Below are 13,150 nucleotides of genomic sequence, written 5' to 3'. Positions count from 1 at the left end.
TACCAGAATGAAGGAAGATCCATAAATGAATGTACGAGAATCGAGGAGATTGACTCGCGTAAAAATGAAATCTAGACGAGCATGCAACCTACCTATCAGAATCAATGAAGAATGAATTTTCCAATGATGGAAACAACTAGCACACGCTTATCCTAGCTTTTTTTTTCATGTCAGGGAGTTCAAAATTTATCTAATTGGAAACATTTAAGCTCTACGGAAAACAAGGGACTCGATTAGGTTGACATTGGTGATTCGAACAAGTAAAACAATATTTGTATCAATTGTGTCTTTTATCTCTTTACAGCTTATATAATAAGTTTTTTTAAATCTAATCATCTAAAATGTTGGGTAGTTAACTTGAAAAAATCAACAAATGTATATATTTATGTCCTGAAATAAACAATATTTATCGAAAGAGAAAAACATTTGCACATACTGAAATGTCTTGCTAAGATACAAATATTCAAGTCAAAGTAACTGATCCACATAAACAAGATGATGAGAGGGGAGAGAAGTTACCAGTGTTATCCACACAACGTCCCTTTTTGAATGCATCTTGAATGAAAACTCTTTTCGTAAGATGATATTATTATCAAATTAGTCATTCTGGTAGCTATAAACCTCAAAAAAGGAAAACAGATAGCATCATAAAGAAAAAAAAGTACAATTCATTAATTAGCTATACTTTTGCCTTTATTGATTCATTATGATGCAACAACTCTTTTCCATTTCTTTTTTGTGAGCCACGCAAAATACAAATACCAACATTCAAAATCTTTTCAATGTAAGCACGAGAAGAAATAGATGTGCAGGCGTTTATAAGCTTCAGAGCATGTGGAACCAAATCCATCCTTGAATCACAGTATCGACATAAATATTGTGCATTCAAATTGATGATTCCTCAAACTTTCCCAGCCATGTAAGCTTGTAGAGCCACAGTCTAGATAGGAAACATGTCCACATATGTATCCATCTATTGTTGCTTCACATCAACAAAATTGTACCCATCATAGTCCGAAATGATAGTTTTGCAGCAAAGGATACAACAATAAGCTCGGCAAAAACCAGGTTCACTGCAATAAATATCACAAACCATGGACGGAAAAGGATTTTCATTTGATAAACTGCTACAAATTTTGTTACCAGCTTTACAAGTAATGACTCTTATAAGAAAATCAGACAGTAAAAACTGCAATTTTGTCCCTAAAGATGTAGTTCTCTCTATCATATCTAAGTCAAAATCAATCTAATTAAAACGAAAAACAAATTTGGCATCAGGTCAATAAAAAGATGTGTTAAATATTTTTTTTTATTGACGCAAACAACCGAATAAATATCTACATGCTATATACCAAAAAGATAACCTTTTGAGCTTAGTGACTTCATCGAAGGAATCATCCAGCTAAATGAGGAAAAACAGGAGATACTTTTCAACTGAAATATTAATTTGAAAAGCATTTTTCTGTCCAACTTTTGGAGCCTTAAAATGCTTCGGAACATACAAATATATATCTCTGAAGGTGCCTGAACTTGAAACTATTTTCCCTACCCGCCAACCCCACTTATCACCAGCATTTTGAAAATCTACAGGAGCATATGGTAAGCCTTCGCCATAGTCACACTCGGAAACAGGATAAAGTTCATGTCCAATTTCACGTATTCTAGAAGAACTCCCATTATATACAACATGTGCACGACTCTCCCCAACCTCCTCCTTAGAAGACACTTACCTAAAAATCTCGAATTCTGTTGATTTCAAAAGAAGAATGAACTCATAAAAATAAGGAAAGGTCAGAAGTCCACAATAGAAAGCAAACAATTTAGGCTATAAAATATTAGAGAAAACAATAGCTAAAGGAGAAAAGCAAAAACATAGGCATATTCTTCAGGAAAACAAGATAGCTAATGTTTGATCCGAAGAAGTTATGCTTCAGATGAAGATAAATGTTAGACCTTTCGGCATGAGCTACAAAAAAACTATCCTCCAAGGGAGACATCAAAGCTGATTAGTAGAATGTTTGTGTATAATGCAACATTCGATGACATAAACACCTGAACTTCAAAGCCACCTTTGGTGTTAAAGTATTACTAAGATACTAAAAAAATACTTTTGAAGAACTTGGTAAGAAACAACAAAATTTAAAGACTTTTTTCAAAATAGAAACTTAAAACCAGTGAAGAAAATAGAATCAGAAAAAAGTTAAAAATAATAAACAAAATATTTTCTAAAAAAAAAAACTGACCCCACTAAATGCAAAATGTTTTCGTAAGAAAATTAGTCCCCTCAATTACTCAAGGTTGATGAAATATATCCTCTCATAATAGAATAATGTAACGTACTATTACATAAAACCACGGTGTCAGCAAACCAGTCAACAATAATAAAATTTACTTCGAATGCTATATTTAGTAGAAAAGAAAGAAGTTCAAAAATTTGTTATTGAAAAATAAGATAAACCCATCTAATTATAAATAATAGATGATAGTGTGAATGGCTTCTTGTTGTTACTTATCAGAAAACGCACAACCCTTCAAAAAAGTCACAACCTTACGAAAAAGTCGTAACTTTTCATCCAAGTGTCAACTCTCGCAACTCTTAAAAAAAGTCAAAATTCTTCACAAAAGTCAATTTCAATGACATCTTTTTAAACCCAACAATTACTCGTGCCATCAAATATATTGTGGCCTTGAAGGGTTCTTTTTAGTAGATCCCACAACAAGCCAATCCTAATATGGGTCCCAAATCCTTTTAATTGGTTAAAGATTAAGGTTTTCACCAGTTCATGAAGAAGAATAAAAATAAAAAATCTCCTATCAAAATGCAGAAATGATCTGTGTCAAAAATTGTACAACTCATTTTTTGTTTCAGCCCATTAATGTTATATTTTGAATTTACTTCACCCCTATTTTATAGAATGTTAGTTATTGTCTCGACCAAAAATGAGTAATGAGTGGAACCCACATTTAAACTCCTACGTGAGAGAACCAATGAATCCAACCCAAACTTATATTTATCATTCAACTTATGAAATGCTAATCATAATGCGAAAGCTTAGATCTTATTAGTGTAAGAAACACAAATCTATTAAAGTCTACTATATGTAATTTTCAAAACCTGAAAGTCATCACATTAAGGACAAATAATTATCAAATACTAAGTCTAAATTGTTAAAGACACCAAAATAAATTAATAAAATAGTTTATGTCCCAAATCTAATGACATCATGTATGACCGAGAGAGTCTAAAACGAGCTTTAATGAGTAACTCAACCTGGAACCTGATATGCTTGTGACTATCTAGGGCTGAGGGCAAGTCAAAGTCGCCGTACATTTGCTGCAATCCATTAAAGGGAACAAAGGAAAACACAAGCAGGGCTCAGTACGGAGCAACATGTACTGAGTAGGTATCATCAGCCAATCCGAAATAAAAAGTAATATACAATGAAAAGTAATCTAAAATCAATTGTGACACTTAGCAGGTGACAGGTAACAAACAACATGAACCAGTGACAACAACACTAAAGTAGGTACACAATCAATCTCAATATCAAACACATGTATGGGGACTCATGCCTCCATACAACACTCATTTGGGAAATGGGTTCCTTGAAATTGAGTACATTAAGTTCATTCAATATATTTTCCCTTTCATGTTACCGTGTCGGAGCGTCACACTCCGATCCAATTATTCCGTGTTGAAAAGTGACACTCTAATCCAATAATACTGTGTCAAAAAAGTGACACTCCGATCCATAATGTTGTGTCGGAACATGACACTCTGATCCATAATGTTATGTTTGAACATGACACTCTGTTCCATAATACCAGTTGAAATATGAAACTTTGATCCATTAATATTCTTAATGTTGCATTTATTATCACCACATTTTTCAGTGCATTAACAATATTTTATCATGTCTTCTTTATTCAACGCATCACTTCGAGCGAGATCTTCTCTATACTATATTCCCTACCATAACAAATATACAACACATCGAAACTAACTAAGAATTGTTTAACTTCAATCCACCCCAAAGTAAAATTGCAAAAGCAAGATCTACTCTATACTCTAAATATTAATTAATAATTTACCATAATCCTCAATTAATCATCGTTATTCAATTATTATCTACTCACAATCTTTTTCCCATAATAATCAAACTCTACTACCAAGAACAACGGGATGTCCTTAAGCTTTTAAGAATTAAAATTGAAACAATTTCTAACATATATATATATATATATATATGTATATATATATATATATGTATATGTATATATATATGTATATATATATGTATATATATAAGTCATGCTAAATTCAAAATTTCAATTTCAACATTGCCAAATTTTCCTTCTTAATTAAACTTTAACAACAAAGTACCAATTATACAACACATCCATTCCATCTATTCGAGTCTATAGTAGTACAATATTCTTTCAAAAATTAGAGTGTAATTTACAAAGAGACGTATCATCAGAAAGACCCACGATTGATTTTGATGTAGTTGCTTTATGTCAAACCCTTATTCTTTCTACAAAATATTATTTCTCTAATTATTATATAAAACAAACGATAAAAGTGTTAAAGTAACCGACTATTAAGTTCACATTTATTTTCCATAATCACCAACTAAATAAATTATTAAACAACCCTATTAAGTTCATAAATGTTGATACAAATAGTCCAAAATATTCATTTATAGTCTATCAAAAAGTATTTTATAATGTAAAAATCTCCACTACTCAAAACGACCAAATGGGTCATTACATTAGATACCAATGTACACACGTTCATTCTCGGAAGATCAAAAGAAGGTGAGGGTAAGAAAGGGTAGTCGTGTCAACAATTCCTTCAAAATATTATTATCAAAGGTCTCATATCTAAAGTATCATACCAACCAATTGGATATCTACGCGTAGTCAAAGCATGATACCCATAATGCGATAAATCTTACTGTAAATTTTCATGGTAGCTCTCCTATAAATTCTCATAAACAAAATTGTATGTGTAGAATGGCTAGTATCCTTTAATAGCTCCAAGAAAACACCAAATATGTCATTTGAGATAACCAAGTATGCCTAAACATCCTACCCAATCAAGAGCACATCACTGGATAGGTACACGTGATCCACTACGAGGGACTCACCCATAAAAGCAAAAACACACAGGGATGGAGAAAGTGAATTATATTCTAAACCATGACAATAATGAAGTAGTTTGTCACATAAAAATGTAAATAACCAGGTTGAATAACTGTAGATACTTTTTCAATAGTCATGGGGGTGTCAAAAATAAAATCAACCATAGGTAACCCGCACAAAATTTTAAGGGTTGTTCACAAGATAATTTGAATTGGGTTTGATCTCAACCATTCAAGCTCAAACGTTTCAAGAAAAATTTCCAATTGAGCGCAATTCAATCTCTAATTTCAACCCTTTTAAAACTTTTTATCAAGATATGCTTCAATATTAAAGGTATGAATTATTATCGATTTAAAATCTTTTGGGATTTATATAATCCATTTGTTATATTTTTAACAAAAAATTCTTTAGCGGAAAATCAAATTGTGAATTATAAAAGTTAAATAACAATATGTTAAGTTATTGAGATTAATAGGGTCAAAATGGGCAGTTCAAGACCCAACCGATTTTTAGCCCATTTGAGCCCAAAGTAAACTTGGGCGGGTCAAGACTCAACCCGATTTCTGTTCAACCCATTTTAATATTTCCAATTTCAACCCAACCCGCCCATTTGATGCCCCTAATAGTGCCCGTATCAAACATTTTTATTCATTTGACTCTATCTCTTTGATTTATTTTTTTAAGTACCCACAATCACCAATTTAGTCCCTATTTTAATTGTACACATAGTTGGTTAATTGAACACCAGATCCACTGAATTCAGCAATCTTAATACTAAAAAAACCTCATAACCACACCGATCATTGACCTTACTACCAAATCATTATTAGGATCAAAGTATTCTTATCAATCACATGTTAAAACTATAGGTATCTCTCTTTCTATTTAAGCATTTTATGAAAAAAACGAGTCCCAAACAAGGCTAATGGCACTATTTTATAACTTGATAGTACCTTTTTATCGAGATAAAACTATTAAATCACACCCAAAATAAACTTCACACACTTCCACATACCATGCTTTAGCTACTATTCTAAACCATCACATACCTCATGCCAACACTAAGGAAAATTCTTGGTCACTCAAATTATTCTATGTATTATAAGATCATAACCTCTATTAACGATCACATTCCTATGCAATGTTATCATAAAATTCTAAATATCTCAATCCATCTATGTATTAGACTCTTGTTAATTTCTCTAGCTCGCTTACTCATCTTATCCTTTAACAAACAAGCCATGACATTTTACCTTGTACTCTAAACCTACACTTTAAGTGAAACCTTTCCTTGGGTCAAAAAAACAAAACTAACAAACTTATTCATGACCAAAACTACAGAGAAGTCCTTTCAAATTCTCAATACATAATTGAATGATCATTTCTTATCTTGCAAATTTATATCTTGACAAAATATACAAATAAGAATGTAGAGTTACAAAACAAACAAAAAATGAATTGTGAATCCAATTGTGTAATTCATTCCCTTATATATCAATATTAGCTCATACCTTGAAAATTTTATGTATTCATGTATCTTCGCATATCACTAATCCCCTCTCCATCTATCTTACCATATCCTTCACCAAAAATCCAAATGTACTCATTACCAAACTCAAATCACAAAGGAACTTGTCATCAAACTTTAGTTAGACGTATGTAGACTTTTATATCAAATCTTATCAAATATTTTAACCAATCTGATGAACACATGACACTATTATTATACACACAGCGGATGATATTAAGCATCATTGAACCCAATTCTCAATCCCATTGACGATACCTTTTAAGTCCTTGTAATATGGGAAAATATTCTTATGCTCACTTTTTTATAAGGCTAAACTCATCCCACTAATTTTTATTTCATTTTCATTATGAATTTAGCTCCTTTAAATTATATTCGAGAGGTACCCCAACATCTCTCAAAACTTCCCATTCAACCACGCTACTTACTAAATGTAGAAAATCACAAACTTAGATACTCACAAGTCATTATTTCCATATAAAATTTATTTAACCAACAATACGTATTGTACAATTGAATCTCAATCACAATCTATCACTAACTCATATTTCCATCATGCTCATAAACCTTTTTCATCACCACGAGTCATACCAATTAGATTCAAAGCACAAACCAAAAATTTATATGTATTTTCTAACAAAAATCTTCAATCGAATTCACCCAAGTACATTCACTGACTTTCTTTATCCATAAGTTTTTCATTCCAGCATCAATCCACTCCTTTGGAGTTTTAAAAAAATCAGTAGTCCTAGAAATCTCAAGATACATTTCACCACATAAATGTATTAATATCGTACAAAAGATTCACCACTAAAATTGTCCTTTAAAAATATGCTTAATATGAGCGTCCGTAGTAATAAACTAGTTGGTTTATCGATTGTAAAAGCAACATCGAATCTCATTATCTAAACATGTCATACCACTGATAGATCGTTAAGTAGTTAGTATTTCTACTTGACAATCGATTTATTCTTTTCCACGTAACACTAGTAACGTACCGTACCAGGACAGGCCGTTAAATCCATCTCTAAAATACATAATACTTATTGAGAAGATTGCTCCCAAATAGCTCAAACAATTATACCCATTGAATATCGATAAAATATTATAAATCCATTTTTTCTCTACCCCCAAGAAATTTGCATTTTTTGATAGATCATGTCGATAACAAAAGTAACACTTGACCCTCCTTTATATAAAATCAATCCATGGGATCGTAGTAAAGATTTTGACCTCGATTGCGCAACCTAATTTCATCATTAGCTAAAAAACCCATACACAATATGAAAGCCGTACTAACTTTATTTTCTAAAGTAATGATGATCATTTTCTAGTTGTCCCTTATGAAACTCTTGCATGTTGTCACATATCTAGATAAAGAACAAAATTGACCTAGTAGCGACAACACATATCTTCCATTTCTATTTATTTTAGAAACCATCTCTTCTCTTATCGCTCTAGATTTCGGGTACTTAACTGGATGAAGAAGCTAGAAAATGTTGCCTTAAGTCATAGGTAGTAACTTTAATAATCGACAGTCAACATGAGACTACCACAACATTTTGCGTTTCTCCAAAACTAGTATATGACAAACTAAAGACTAAGCCTCTCAACTATATTCATATTATGAAGTAGGTAAAAATAATACAATGAAAGTATAAGCATCTTCATAATCAATACACATGAAGAATGAGGGTATCAACCTTATAAATTTAATAAAAAATATTATGTTGATCACTTGTCATTACTGGCCCATGTAGTAAATTGAGAAAATATACCTATTTTCAAGGACATGGTTTTTTTCTTTTTGATGATACCCCAATACTAACCATATGTGAAATAGAGTGAAGAAGTTCATATACAAATTTGTATCACCTAGATGCCAAGTAAATTCAATTAGTAGCACGAAAGAAAGAAAGAATAAAGTTTTCCTAATATATAATATCCTCCCGAATAAAAGTGAAGGAGTTCCCATATCATTCTTCAAAACTCTACTAGACTTTTCCTTGTGTGATGAGATCACCGAACCTAACTCTATGATACCAAGCTTGTCATGACCCTAAACGAGTCATGAGTGACACCCAAACTTAACCTCCTAGATGGGAGAACCAATGAATCCAACCCCAACTTTTATTTATAATTCAACTTATGAAATACTAATCATAATGCAGAATACTAAATCTTAGTAGTGTAAGAAACTCAAATCCTTAAAGTTTACTAAATGTCATTCCCAAAACATGAAAGTTGTCAAATTAAGGACATCTTATCTTCAAATATTAAGTCTAAGAGTATTAAAGACACCAAATAAATAAATAAAATAGTTTATGTCTGAAAAATTAGGACATTATGTCATGACCAAGACAATCCAATACGAGCTTGAATGAGGAGCTCAACCTAGAACCTAATATGCTAGAGACTGGATAGAGATGAGGGCAGGTCGAAGTTGTTTGTACACTCGCTGCACTCTATAAAAGGAAAACACAAGTAGGGCAGAGTACGGAGCAACATGTACTAACTAAGTATCATCGTCCAACCCAATATGGAAACTAATATACAATGAATAATAGTATAAAGTCAACTATGACTCTTAGTAGGTGGAAAGCAACAAACAACAACATGAAGTAGTGACAACAACACTAATGTAAGTGCACAATCAATCACAATATAAGGCACACATATGGGGACTCATGTCTCCACACCACACTAATTTGAGAAATGGGTTCTTTTAGATTGAGTACATTAAGTTAATTCAATATCTTTTTCATTTAATTTTACCCTGTTAGAATGTGACAATCTAATCCAATTATACCGTGTCAGAACTTGACACTTAGATCCTATAATACCGTGTTGGAACGTGATACTCCGGTCCATAATATCGTGTCGGAATGTGACACTGCGATCCATAATACTATGCCGGAACATGACACTCACATCTATTAATATTGTAAAATTATCCCTACTTTTCACTAAATTAAAAATATTTTATCAAGACTTCTTTATTCAAAACATCACTTCGATAGATAGGTAAAAAGATTATTAATTTCACGGTCTAAGAATTTAAAACCAATCAGAGAACACACAATCAATTAAATCGGGAACTTCACAATATAACTCAATGCTTATAAACCACTATTAAGAGTCCTTCTATCAAATAGAATGAACTATAACCTACCTCCATCGAAGAACTGAAATCAAGCAAGCTAGTTCCCCCTGTGTGTTTCCTTTACTCAATGGCTTAGATTGTCTCCATTGTATCAAGTATGCATAATATATCAGCAAACCAATCCGTAGACACTAATATTACTATACCAAATTCCTAATATTTTATATCAACTATTGTATCAAGTTTAGTATTCCTCAAATAGCAAGTCCAGAGTTAAGTCTTATTTCCTCCAAAATAACTTAATCTAATTATATTTATATCATACATTAATACACCTAAAGTTTAATTACCTATACACATGTATAAAAACTTCTACCGAAACCTAACACCATAACAAAAATCTATTACATTGAAACTAACTAAGAATTCATTAAGTTCAATCCACCCGTAAGTAGAATTGTAGAAGCAAGATCGACTCTCTACTCTACATAGTAATTAATAATTTCACTCAATTAGTCATCGTTATTAAATTATTATTTACTCATGATTTTTTCCCCATAATAATCAATCTTTACAACAGAGAATTATACTATGTCCATACGTTTTTAAGAAATAAAATTTAAACAATTTCTAATCATTCTCTAGCAAACAACATATATCTATATAGTAAGTCATGCGAACCTAACCAGTAACGTCAAACCTTATATATCCATCATTAGCCAATAACAGCCTAACGTTTGCCCGCTCAAATTGTCAAAGAACGTACTACAAAATTTCAAAATTCCAAATTTCAATTTCAACATTGCTAAATTTCCATTCCTAATTTAATTATAACGACCTATTACCAACTAAAAAAATACATCCATTCGATGCTATAGTAGTACAATATTCGTTCCAAAATTAGATTGTAATTTACGAAGAAACGTACCAGCAGATTGACCCACGATTTACTTTGACGTAGCCACTATCTTTTCTCAAACCCTTATTTTTTCTACAGAATATTTACTCCTTAATTATTATATAAGAGAAACTATTAAACTGTGAAAGTAACCCACTATTAAGTTGACATTTATATTCCTTAACCACCAACTACAATAATGATAAAAACTACCCCATTAAATTCATAAATATTGTTATAAATAGTACATAATACTCATTTAAAGTCTATCGAAAAGTATTTTATAAGAATAAAAAACTCTAACACTCAAAACGACTAAATGGGTCATTAGAGTTAATAGTTAACACTATTATTGAATTTACTTCCACCCTAATTTTAGAAGAAAATAATCAACTTAGCCTATATATTTTATTAAACTTATTAAGTACTATTTACATAAGACAATTCCATTTAGAATAGGTTGTTAGGTGTAGTTTACACTACTATTAAGTGGTGAAACTAGGTATTGACAATGTTTTTAGTTTAATCCCTTTCGTTAAAAAATTATAGTGTGTAATTAAGACAAACATAATCTTCCTAGTTATATGTAAATTGCTAAATCCCCTTTGACGTAAGGTAAGATACAAGTGTAGTGGCAAATGGGGTTCAAAATATGTTGTATCATATATTTAAATCTTAGATATACATTCTAGTATTTATCATAAAATCTATATTTTGAATCTCTTTTCGCCCCTACTATAATTTCACTGAGAGTCCTGTTTAACCATCTGTCAACTATAGATTAACTATTTATAAATACCAACCGATATATTCTGCTTCCATATTATATTTTAATTTACAAAGAATGTAATGAACATTTGCACCTAACTCGACTCAAAAGTTATCGATTTCCCAAGACAAACAATAACTTTCTTATATAAATTTTGGGGACTCGAAATATTCATTCTTCCACACTGCAAAATCTAGCTATTAATCTGGGAGGCTCGAAGGCTCCACACTAGGTAGTATTCACTCTACCACAAGTAGGCAATTTTTTCTGAGGTAGCCCTTTTTGAGTTGGGTGGTCAGTGCCTTCCTGGAAATGTGGAAATGAGGTGTCATGGATATGAATTTGATATCATCGATGCAATCAAGGAGAACATGAAACTAACGTAGAGTAAAAAACACAATAAAAATTCTTCTGACACAAATGAACGTACTATAAGAAAAAACATAGTATAAATCATTATCATATATAGTGAGGACGTGTATATCAATTAACATGAGATGTTTTTATTCAATTTGGGTATATACCCGACGAGATTATGGACTTGAATAAACTCGGACTCTTGCTAATCCTAGACAACGATGAAAATTTTAAAATTCAAAAGAAAAGGAAAAAGGGAAATCAAAACTATAAAACCTTGTGAAATGCAAATGCTGTAATAAGTTTTTCTTCTGTTATTTAAGAAATGTTATACTCTTCATATCTGAGTTGGTGACAACTGTTACATTCCTTAATGAGAAATAACTAAAAGGATCATTTTACTGGGATAAGGCATAAGCCCCCTAGACTATGACATAAATCTTAGAGACACACCTTAACTAAACTAAGGTCCTACCCACATCCACCCACCCAAACTCATTTTTTTAATAATTTGGTACAACTTTTGTCTTACATGGTACACTGCGTGACTCCACGAAATTGAGACGCGTGAAAGATTTTTGGATTCCATGTAAGTGAAAAAGGTGTAGATATATTTTTTAAAAAAATGGGTTCGGTTTAATAGGTCCTTAGTTTAGTTAAGGTGTGTCACTGAGATTTCGTTCATAGTTTAGGGGGGTGGGGTACTTGTAACTTTTCCCTAATTTTGCCATGTCGTATTTTGATTATAATATATTTAATATGTTGACAAATATATTGGGGGAATGAATGGTACTTCCTCTCGTCTATATTAAGTGAATTGTTGGGATATAACACTCATATATAAACAAAATTATAAGGACAAATATTGAAGGCTATTTTAATTATTTTTATTATTATTCCTAAAGTATTCTCCTAAAAATGTAAAGTAGTTAACAACATCATTGGAAGAAAGGATAAATGTGAAGAAGAAAAAAACCCAATTAACAAATAACTTTGGAAAAATCACTTATTTTGAAATATAAAAAAAAATTATGACTATTCACTTAATATGTATTCGAGAGAACAAATCTTAATAATTATTACTTGAACTTTTGATAACCTTGTTGGTGAAGGTCAAATTACCAAGAACTAATTGATAATTTATCTCTTGATTTTTAAATCCTACAAGTGAAAGTAGACATTTAAAAAAACTAAATTTAAATGGTCAAAGTCACACTACATTTATCGGGTTTTCTTTTTTCTACCCAAACTATAACCATATATGTATTAAAACACGTATCATTTAATAGATGATTGTATGTAGTGTGCACTCTCTAATTATATATATATATATATATATATATATATAGA

The 13,150-nt window shown here is 31.2% G+C and overlaps 1 pseudogene; it reads right to left on the bottom strand.

The window, feature by feature from the left end:
- Positions 1-679: 679 nt before the first annotated feature.
- The window catches only part of LOC107030287, a 24,003-nt pseudogene continuing 11,532 nt past the window's right edge, over positions 680-13,150 (bottom strand).

This window comes from Solanum pennellii, chromosome 9 (genome assembly GCF_001406875.1).
Source record: "Solanum pennellii chromosome 9, SPENNV200".
Classification (NCBI taxonomy): Eukaryota; Viridiplantae; Streptophyta; class Magnoliopsida; order Solanales; family Solanaceae; genus Solanum; species Solanum pennellii.
Note: the sequence above shows the minus strand (reverse complement) of the source record. Positions and strands in the feature narration are given on the sequence as shown.